The 8,837-nt window shown below is 45.1% G+C and overlaps 1 long non-coding RNA gene across 1 annotated transcript; it reads right to left on the bottom strand.

The window, feature by feature from the left end:
- Positions 1-526: 526 nt before the first annotated feature.
- Positions 527-6,134, bottom strand: LOC138818211 (uncharacterized). The gene is made up of 3 exons (XR_011369009.1): positions 6,067-6,134; positions 4,072-4,149; positions 527-1,024 (listed from the first exon to the last, which is right to left on the bottom strand). It is a non-coding gene; the product is annotated as an uncharacterized lncRNA (long non-coding RNA).
- Between the last annotated feature and the right edge of the window lie 2,703 nt (positions 6,135-8,837).

Below are 8,837 nucleotides of genomic sequence, written 5' to 3'. Positions count from 1 at the left end.
CAGAATTCCTGGGCTACATACCGAACTCTGGGTCCTTGGAGTCAAACGTTGGGCATTATCTCTCCACAAGCACCTGCTTTAGCTGCTGAAATTGGACACAGCCACATGCAGAAGCCATGTGCTGCTCTCAGTTAGATGTTTTAAATCCTACTTTTTTTTTAAAATAGTCTTGGTGTTCTTTTCTTCATGCTGACTTTCCTCTCCATTGAGGTATAATTTATATTAAACAAGAGTTATCATTTAAAACGATCTCTCTTGCTGCGTACTGGTGGTTCACGCCTATAATCCTAGTTACTCAGGAGGCTGAGATCTAAGGAACTCAGTTTGAAGCAAGCCTGGGCAGGAAAGTCCGTGAGACAATTGACTACCAGGGAACCAGAAGTGGAGCTGTGGCTCAACGTGGTAGAGCCCTGGTCTTGAGCAAAAAAGCTCAGGGACAATGCCCAGGCCCTGAGTTCAAGCCCCACCATCAACAACAACAACAAAAAAGACAGGAAGGGAGAAGGAAGGCTATACATAAAAATAAGGCAAGTGGGGGGCGGGTGGGGAATGTCCTCATGTGTATTAGGCACGACTGCTCTGATGGTTATGGTTATGGCGTGAGGAAACGTGGCTTCAGGTTGAACTTCCGTGTGAGTCTCAATTTTCTTCTTTAGCATGATCATGTCCCACCGCTTCTCCCCCTCAGTAACTGCCAATGCGGGCAACGTAGTCCTCCTCAAGCTCAACTCTGGCGTCTGGTGTGCTGGCACAGCTGTTCTCAGCACCATCCGCTCTTAAAAGTTACTTGGGAAGCTGTGAAAAGTATCCATCGTCGGGGCCATCCTTAGAGTCGGCGGCCCAGGAGCGCCGAGCCGGGCTCAGGTGACAGGGTGGTTAAAGTGAGATCGCTCTTGTGTTCATATAAAATAGTCACATCATTCTTGCGTTCAGCCAGGGTGGAGAGGGGGACCACTACTCTGGAGACGTTCTCTGTTTGTATCTTGATGTTCATGAGAGCTTGTATCTTGCATTCCTAGGAGTTCTGTTAAACGTTAAAGAGCTCATCTTTATCCTACGTTGTTGATTTTTCAACATTTTCCAGACCTTGTCCCTATACCCTGCAGATTTCTCACTCTCTCTCTAACTCTCCTCTTCCTCCTCCTCCTCTTTCTCTTCTTCTTCCTCCTCTCCTTCTCCTCTTCCTCCCCCCCCATCCTTCTGTCTGTAGTGCTTGGGACTGAACCCAGGGCCTTGTACATGGGGTAAATGCTGTCTGTCTTGAGCTGTCATGTTTGGTGAGCTTTCTGGAATATGTACAAAACACTGTTTTTATACTTTAGGTCCATCTGGGTGTAGATTCCTATTACTTGGGAACGAAAGCAGCTCATCCTGTGCTGTGCAGTAAGTATCTCAGGGGACGCAGAAGCTGCAGGAGGCCTTAGGGAGAAGGCTTCCTAGGGCAGACTAAGGTCAGGACAACGTACTTAAAGTTTACCAAGGGATTTCAACTAGGTTGTTCTTTTTCTAGCTTACTTTTTTTTCCCTTCCTCTTTTTTCTGCTCCTCCTCCTCCTTCTCCTTTTTCTCTTTCTCCTCTTTCCTCTTCACCTCTCCCTTCCCCTCCTACTTCAATAGCTTTATTGAGATTATTAAGGTACAATTCAAATACCATATAACTGCACTTAAGGCTCAGTATGGTGCGGTTATACAACCGTCATCACAATCAATTTTAGAACACTTAAGTCACCCAACAAGAAATCCTATATCGCTTTAGAAGTTTTCTGTTTCTGTGGATTTAATATTCTAGACAGTTGACTATTGTGCTCATGTCCATCTTCTTTTACTTAAGTGAAATAAGTTGTAGCATACATCTACACTTCATTTCTTTATATTGCTACAAAATACTGTACTCTAATGTGTGTGCATATATATTATATCTATATATAGTTATATCCAGATATACATATCCATATATGGATATATACTATATCTGTGGATACTGCATTTTATGCATTTGTGAAGTTGAGGAGCATTTGGATTGTTTTCTTCTTTTGGGTATTATGAACACTGGCATAAAAGTTTTTATGTAGATGTTTTCATCCACCCAGGAGTAGATTTGTTGGGCTAATGATCACTTTACATTTAAAACCTTTCAGGAACTACCATTTTCTCTAAACAGCAGTACAATTTTCATCCCCCAACAGTAATGTCTGAGAGACCCACATTTTCCCCACATTGTCACCAACACTTGTTTTGCAGGCTTAGGTTCTTCTGAAAGCTGTGCAAACCCACTGTGCAAGGCCCACTCCACTGATCCTGTTTGAAACCCAAATCGACTCTTATCAGATAGCTTCCGTGGACATACAATCTCTTCTGGGAGATCTGGAATATATGGTCTAATCTCTGATTTCAGATGGAACGCTGAGGATGGCCTGAAGAACCAAGTCATTGCTCAAACACAGTTATTTTTATACTTTCAGGATTGGAGTAGATCTTGCTAAACCCTTGCTGGGAATAGCATAGACTCCTGGGTTTATTTATAGCAGACCAAAATCCACTGAAGCATTCTAGGTGTGACCTCTTGGCCCCCTGGACACCCTGTTGGGTACAATTCTTCCTGGTCCCTGGACTGGCAAGTATAATATTCATTTGAACATGATCTGAGTTTATCTTGGCATGAATGGAAGTAGTAAGGCTAGCTTGATGATGTCTGTTTTATCAGTTTAAAAATGGAACAAATTGCTTAAATAGGGATACAGGTTGACCCATTGTAACAATGAGATGTACAAGACACTATGTCTTGTACATAGTGCGGGGGGGGGGGGAGGGGGAGGATGTAGTGGAGAAAGGATGGAAGGGATGGTAGGGGAAACAAAGGAGGAAGCAACAATGCTTGATAAGAAATGTACTCATTACCTTGCTCATGTGATTGTAACCCTTCTGTATGGTATTTTCGTAATAAAAACTTATTAAAAAAAAGAAATATAACTATAAAAAATGGAGGCACTGAAAGGTAGAGGTGCACCCAGAAGTTGAGAAAAGTAGATGAGATATCCATGCGTGTGAAGCCCTCGAACCCGCCAACGCTCCTGCTCAGTCCCAAGAAGCTCCGCTAGGTCTCTTGAGGACCTCACATTTCAGGGCTTGCTGAACACGCGCTGTAGCTAGACAAGATGGTGGACTCTGGAATGACTTGGAAAAGCTACCTCTCGTCAGCCCTCCCCTCTCTGAGCAGCCTTCCTGCGTGAGGTACAGCAGTCAGGATTTAAAAGCAGTCACTTTCCTTAAAGTAATTTTCGTCTTTGGAGAAGATAGGATGTCTTCCCATCGCCCAGCTGGTTTTGTCCTCCAGCACTGTTTCGCTCTGCTTTGTCCTCCAATGATGCCTGGCTTACTCTTTAACGAAGAGTCACACTGAAGCTGATTACACTTTAACTAAGGTGTGCGTACACGGAGGGGCTCCCGGTTTGTGGCCGTGTTCTTTAGCTTCCTGTCAGCATGGCACTTTATTCTAGCTGTTGGTCTAGTCGTCTGGGGAGCCGAGTCTCTGCCAGCTCTAGACACATGCTCTCACTCCAAAACACTGACTCAGGGAGGGCGCCAGACACTTGAGACAGTTCCCGCAGGAGTCCGCTCACAGCACCTTCCTCCCTCCCCAGGCTGAATGCTGGCGACAGAGCCCCGGGTCTGCCTTTGGAATGAGGTCTACCTTGACCTCATGCATAGCAAAGTTCAGGACCACAGGCAAAGGTGCTTATTTATTGCCTGGGAATGCTTCTGATTTCCCAAGAATGACATTGACCCCAGGCAGGCTCTGCCAGTGACCGGGTGGCTGGTCACACTGCAGGTGCGTCAGGGCTCTGTGGCACGCGGCTGGGCTGAGGGCGCTGCAGCACAGCGGAGCTCGCAGGAGCCCACTCGCCACCTCCCGGCCCACGCAGACAGTGACAGTGCGGTGCGGAGAGCCGCAGCCAGGGCAGCAGCGTCTCAGCCTCTCCCATCCCTGGCGCAGCCGCCGCTCCACACACTGCACGCTAATGAGGCCTATTTTCTACCCCGTGCCTTAAAATGCTGCAATATTAACACCTACCAAAATAATCCAACGCTGCGTCAGCGAGCTCATGTCTCCTCGGTCAAAGCAGCACTAATAGAAGCTGAGACATATCTTCTGCATTGCCAATCCGTGTGTGTGTGTGTGTGTGTGTGTGTGTGTGTGTGTGTGTGTGTGTGTGTGTGTGTGTGTGTGTGAAAGAGAGAGAGAGAGACAGGGAGAGGGAGAGGGAGAGAGAGAGAGGGAGGGAGGGAGGGAGAGAGAGGTGCTCACACATCCATGAGCATACTTCACTCTTAAGATACCATGAACATTACGTAATCTAGTACATGTAACCCACTTGGAACAGAGCATACCCCCATAGTTCAACAACTAAGATAACAGCAACAAAACCCCAAGGTCTCTTTCAAGGTGACATGCCAGATGGCCTCTTGTTTACTTCAGGATTTCTTTTCTTTTCCCTACTCTGGGTCCCTTCCTGCAGGGCCCTGGTTTCTGGCTGGGCTTGGCCAGTGGAGCGCGCTCTGTGCTCACAGCGTGTGGAAAGACAAGAAGCAGAAGCATCAGCAGATGAACTGCGCATGCGCTCTGCTTGCTGGGCAGAGCCATCCTCCAAGATGGAAGCCTCCGCGTGGATCCAGTCACCAGCTTCCTCTCCCCACCACTTCGGGACTAGCAAGGTGGAGCTCTGGTGGCTCATCACTATCTTTGGCCCTGGGGTGTTCACTCCTAACCCTCAGTTCTCAAAGCATTCTGTCTAAACACGGAGTTTGGCGATCTTTGCCCTTAGGAAGTCAAAGATAAATCTTTTTCATAAAATCCCCCCAGAGCTGTCCTCACACGGATGGCCAGGCTTGTCCCTAGGGCTCATGGACCTTGTCCCTGGAGGTCTTCTCCGGCATGAGCCAAGAAAACACCTCTCACAGAGCCGCTTGCTATGACAGCCCACCTGAGGGCGGCAAACACTCTTGGACTTGTTCTATGGAATGTCAGCCTCCTATTTTTCAGGGACACATCCTGTCAGTTTTATAAGAGGGAATTGATGCTTAAAGACAACCCTGCCCGAGGTCAGCTAGCTAGTGGGAAGGGTCTGTTTTGAAGTCTTCCGGAACACAAAGCTGCGTTCTCACACTGAATCCCAACACAACGCGGGAATCGCTCGGGAGCTGCGTGGGCTGCGTCCTGGCCTCATTCACAGACCCATCCAGCTCAAAGGGGGACTTAGAAAACGAGAGGCGACAATCAATTTGTCTCTTCTCTCTGCCCAGAATGCTTATCCCTTCTCCCTGCTCCAGGAAACCTCCTTCTCCTCCAGATGTTGGTCCCTGAGCAAGTCTTCCTGACCGCTCTGACTCAGAAAACTACCTGCCTCATTGTTGTAAGATCCTCTTTGCGATCGTTGTCCCAATTGTCATTCTACACTTCCTTGTATCATCATCTGATGCTATCTGACATCCTGCTCTAGGCTGCACATTCCAGAAGGGCCAATTTCTAGCACATGGCTATTTTCCCAGTGTATAGTATCACCCCTGGAACATTGTTGATATTCAATAAGCACAGGTCCGGTGTCTGCTGTCTGAAATTGGGAGTCTGAAGCCCATGACCTCACCAGTCACTCTCAATCTTTGGCTCTGTAAGTATTACATATCTTCAGAAGCAAGGGTGTTTGATGCCTCCCAAGACATGGGTTGGAAAGAAGAGTTTTTTGATCTATCACCAGTTGAAAAGATGACCCCAGTGTATCTGAACTCTGCGGTCTACTGGGCTAGAGGACCAGTCACCCTCCTGCTGATGCCTACAGCTCAGTTCACAATCTGGTACATTGGTGGCCGTAGTTGGATCAGCATCTTGCATGGGTGAGACAGGAGGAAACAGACTAACACTAATGAGTTAACAGGACTCTTCATTCTTCTCCTCATTTCAAGTCTGTCTCCCCCTAAATAAAATGCCTTTAGGAGTCACCAGAACAAGATCTGAAGTGGTCACATCCTTCCCGATAGTGAGAGGGAGCCTGAGTTTAGGCCCAATACTTACTGGGATAATGTGGAAGTATTGAAGAGCATTCATGTTTAGTCCTTCGTATACGTAGTCTCTTTTCTCTGATTACTTGAACCTACAAGTGAGATTGCACTGTTGTGAAAGGCGCCCCATACTCAGCCATTCCCATATGTGCTGCCTTACACAGTTGGGTGACAGGTAACACTCCCCCTTGTACGTGAGCTAGACCTATGAGAGGTCACAATGTGGCTTTCAGGAAGTCCACGATTTCAAACTCTGAGAGCCTCCACAGCCCTGCTCACAAGGAAACAAAGCCTTCTGTGAATGCCTCCTTGGTCACACTGACCGAGTGCCTCCCTCGCTTAGGTTTTGCCTTCGGTGAGGGCAGACCCCTCCCCTGGTTTAACAATGGTGAAGTTAACTGGAAAGGGCAGAACTCTTCCTGAGCAACCAGAGCTTTCGTTCATGGCTAATCAGAAAGGAACCAAGAACTGTAATGTTAGCATGTCCCTGGGAACTCTTGAAATGGAATATGTTACATAAGCATGAATTATTACTGCAGTTGGAAGGAAGAGGATCTAATACAGTAGGAACATTTTAGGTGCTGGAAGAAGGCTTTGAGGCAGGGCTGACTGTGGTGCTTTGCTGTTTCCCCTTCATGACAGGCTTTGTCTCAGGACTTTGGATCTGCTTGTCAGCCACCTGTCAGACTGATGAGAAGGGTTAAAGACAAGAGCACTTTCTCTGGAAAGGATGTCTTTTAAAATGCATCCATGGCCATTAAAAGTGGGATGTGACATACAAAGTACCTTGTGCGTTATTAAAAAGGGTGAACATTCTTTCATTCTGTTTCTGCCTGAGATGTCCTAAGAAATAGTCACCTGAATGAACCAAGCACTTAAATGTCACTAATTCTAGAATGATTTCATTTGATTGTTAAAATCATGGTTAAAATGATTTTATTTGATTAAAAATATTTTTTGCCACTTTAACTGGAATTCTAAGAATACTATACGTAGCTTTGAAAGAAGTGCTTTTTTATTGTGAAAATACTGTACAGAGGGGTTACAATTACATGGGCAAGGTAATGAGTACATTTCTTATGAAGCATTGTTGCCTCCTCCTTTGTTTCCCTTTCCCATCCCTTCTCATCCTCCCCCCAATCCTCCCCCCCCACCACCAAAGTTGTAAAGTTCATTTTTCGACATAACGATTTGTACATCTCATTGTTGTCCTCCTGAATAGCATTGTTTCCCCACCCAAGTATTTGCACATTTATTAAAGCAAAGACATTTATTACTAGGGATCTTGGCTATGTCACTAAATTTCTCTGAGCTTATTTCTTTATTTATTAAACTAGGGAATTTGCATGAGATGAGAGGCTTTTTCTAATACCAGCATTCACTGATTCTATATTTCAAATATATTCTTGCAAAACCACACTTTTCCTTAAGCATTAACAATGGTTCTGTCCCTGTAATTTTAAAGCCACTGTTAAATTATTCATCTGGAAAAGAAGAGGTTATTGAGAAAGATTATGAGCTGTCTCCTCAGAGTCTGCTCTCGTTTTGCCCGAGAGCCTATGATACAGTCCCCTGCATTACTTGTAAGTACCTTAAAAAAGTTCTGTGATTATTGCTCCTTCCTGCTCGTGCCTCATCTCATGGCAGAGAGAACACTCTTAATGTCCTTGTCCCCACTCCCACCTGCAGACTGCAGCTTCAACCACCTCCCTTTGAGGCCTTGCCCGGCCCTTGAAGCTGTCTACAGCCCCCTCCCAGACATTCACATTTCACAAGACTATTACACCACATCCTAAGCTTTACTGTGGTGCCTAATTTTATTTTTAGTGACTTTTTCTGGACTATAAAATCCCTCAGGTGGAAATGTTAGGTTATTCACCCTTAAGTCCCATTTTTAGACTAGTACATTGGCTTTTAATTAATGCCTATTATTCATTGTTGCTATTATAGGATTTTGAACACTGAGCAGTTTCAGTTTAGAAATAATGCTTAATTTCTGAGTAACATTTTAATATTCATGGTTGCCAGTTGGTTCTTCAGAGTGCTCATTATTATAGATTGCTGCTCTATAAATTACAGTGTAGGCTAAAAGCTAGTCTACCAAAATGGCCAACTGAGAAACATATTATTTTTACTTTTCTAGGATGGAGAAGGTAGTACCTTTTGCAAAGTCTCTCCCAAGTCCTGAAATCAGAGTTCTTCTCTACTTCCCTCGGGAAGCCTGATTCTCTGCTTAACAAATGAGATTTAAGAATGAATTCCATCTGAATTGAGCTCTTACTGAGCTATTAGGTAGCAGTAATATGACTGTTCCTTTCTTATTCTCTTATAAATATCCTGGATCAACCCAACTGAGGCCAGGATACTTCCTGAGCTGGGACACTTCCTGAAAAGGTGATAAAGGAACATTTGTTTTGTTTATGGCAAGTCTAGCACAAAGCTTAGAAACTCCTCAAATCCAAACTCCAAAGACAGAGACTTATCCCTAAATTTTGACTCAAATCCTTTAAAATCTTCATGCAACCTGGGCACATTAGTTCATACTTGTAATCCTAGCTACCCAAGAGGCTGAGATCTGAGGGAATTGAGTTTGAAGCCAGCCCAGGCGGAAAAGTCTGTGAAACCCTTTCTCCAAAATTACCAGCAAGGGGTGGCACTGATCAAGATGCAGATACTATAGGTAATTTTTAAATCTGTTCTAAAATGCAAACACACAAACAAAAGTAACCAAGAAAAAAGCTGGGCTGGAGATGTGCCAACTGAGTGAACAAGCCAGTAAAGCAA

Source organism: Dipodomys merriami, unplaced genomic scaffold (genome assembly GCF_024711535.1).
Source record: "Dipodomys merriami isolate MVZ:Mamm:240054 unplaced genomic scaffold, mDipMer1.0.p SCAF_72, whole genome shotgun sequence".
In the NCBI taxonomy this organism is placed as follows: Eukaryota; Metazoa; Chordata; class Mammalia; order Rodentia; family Heteromyidae; genus Dipodomys; species Dipodomys merriami.
Note: the sequence above shows the minus strand (reverse complement) of the source record. Positions and strands in the feature narration are given on the sequence as shown.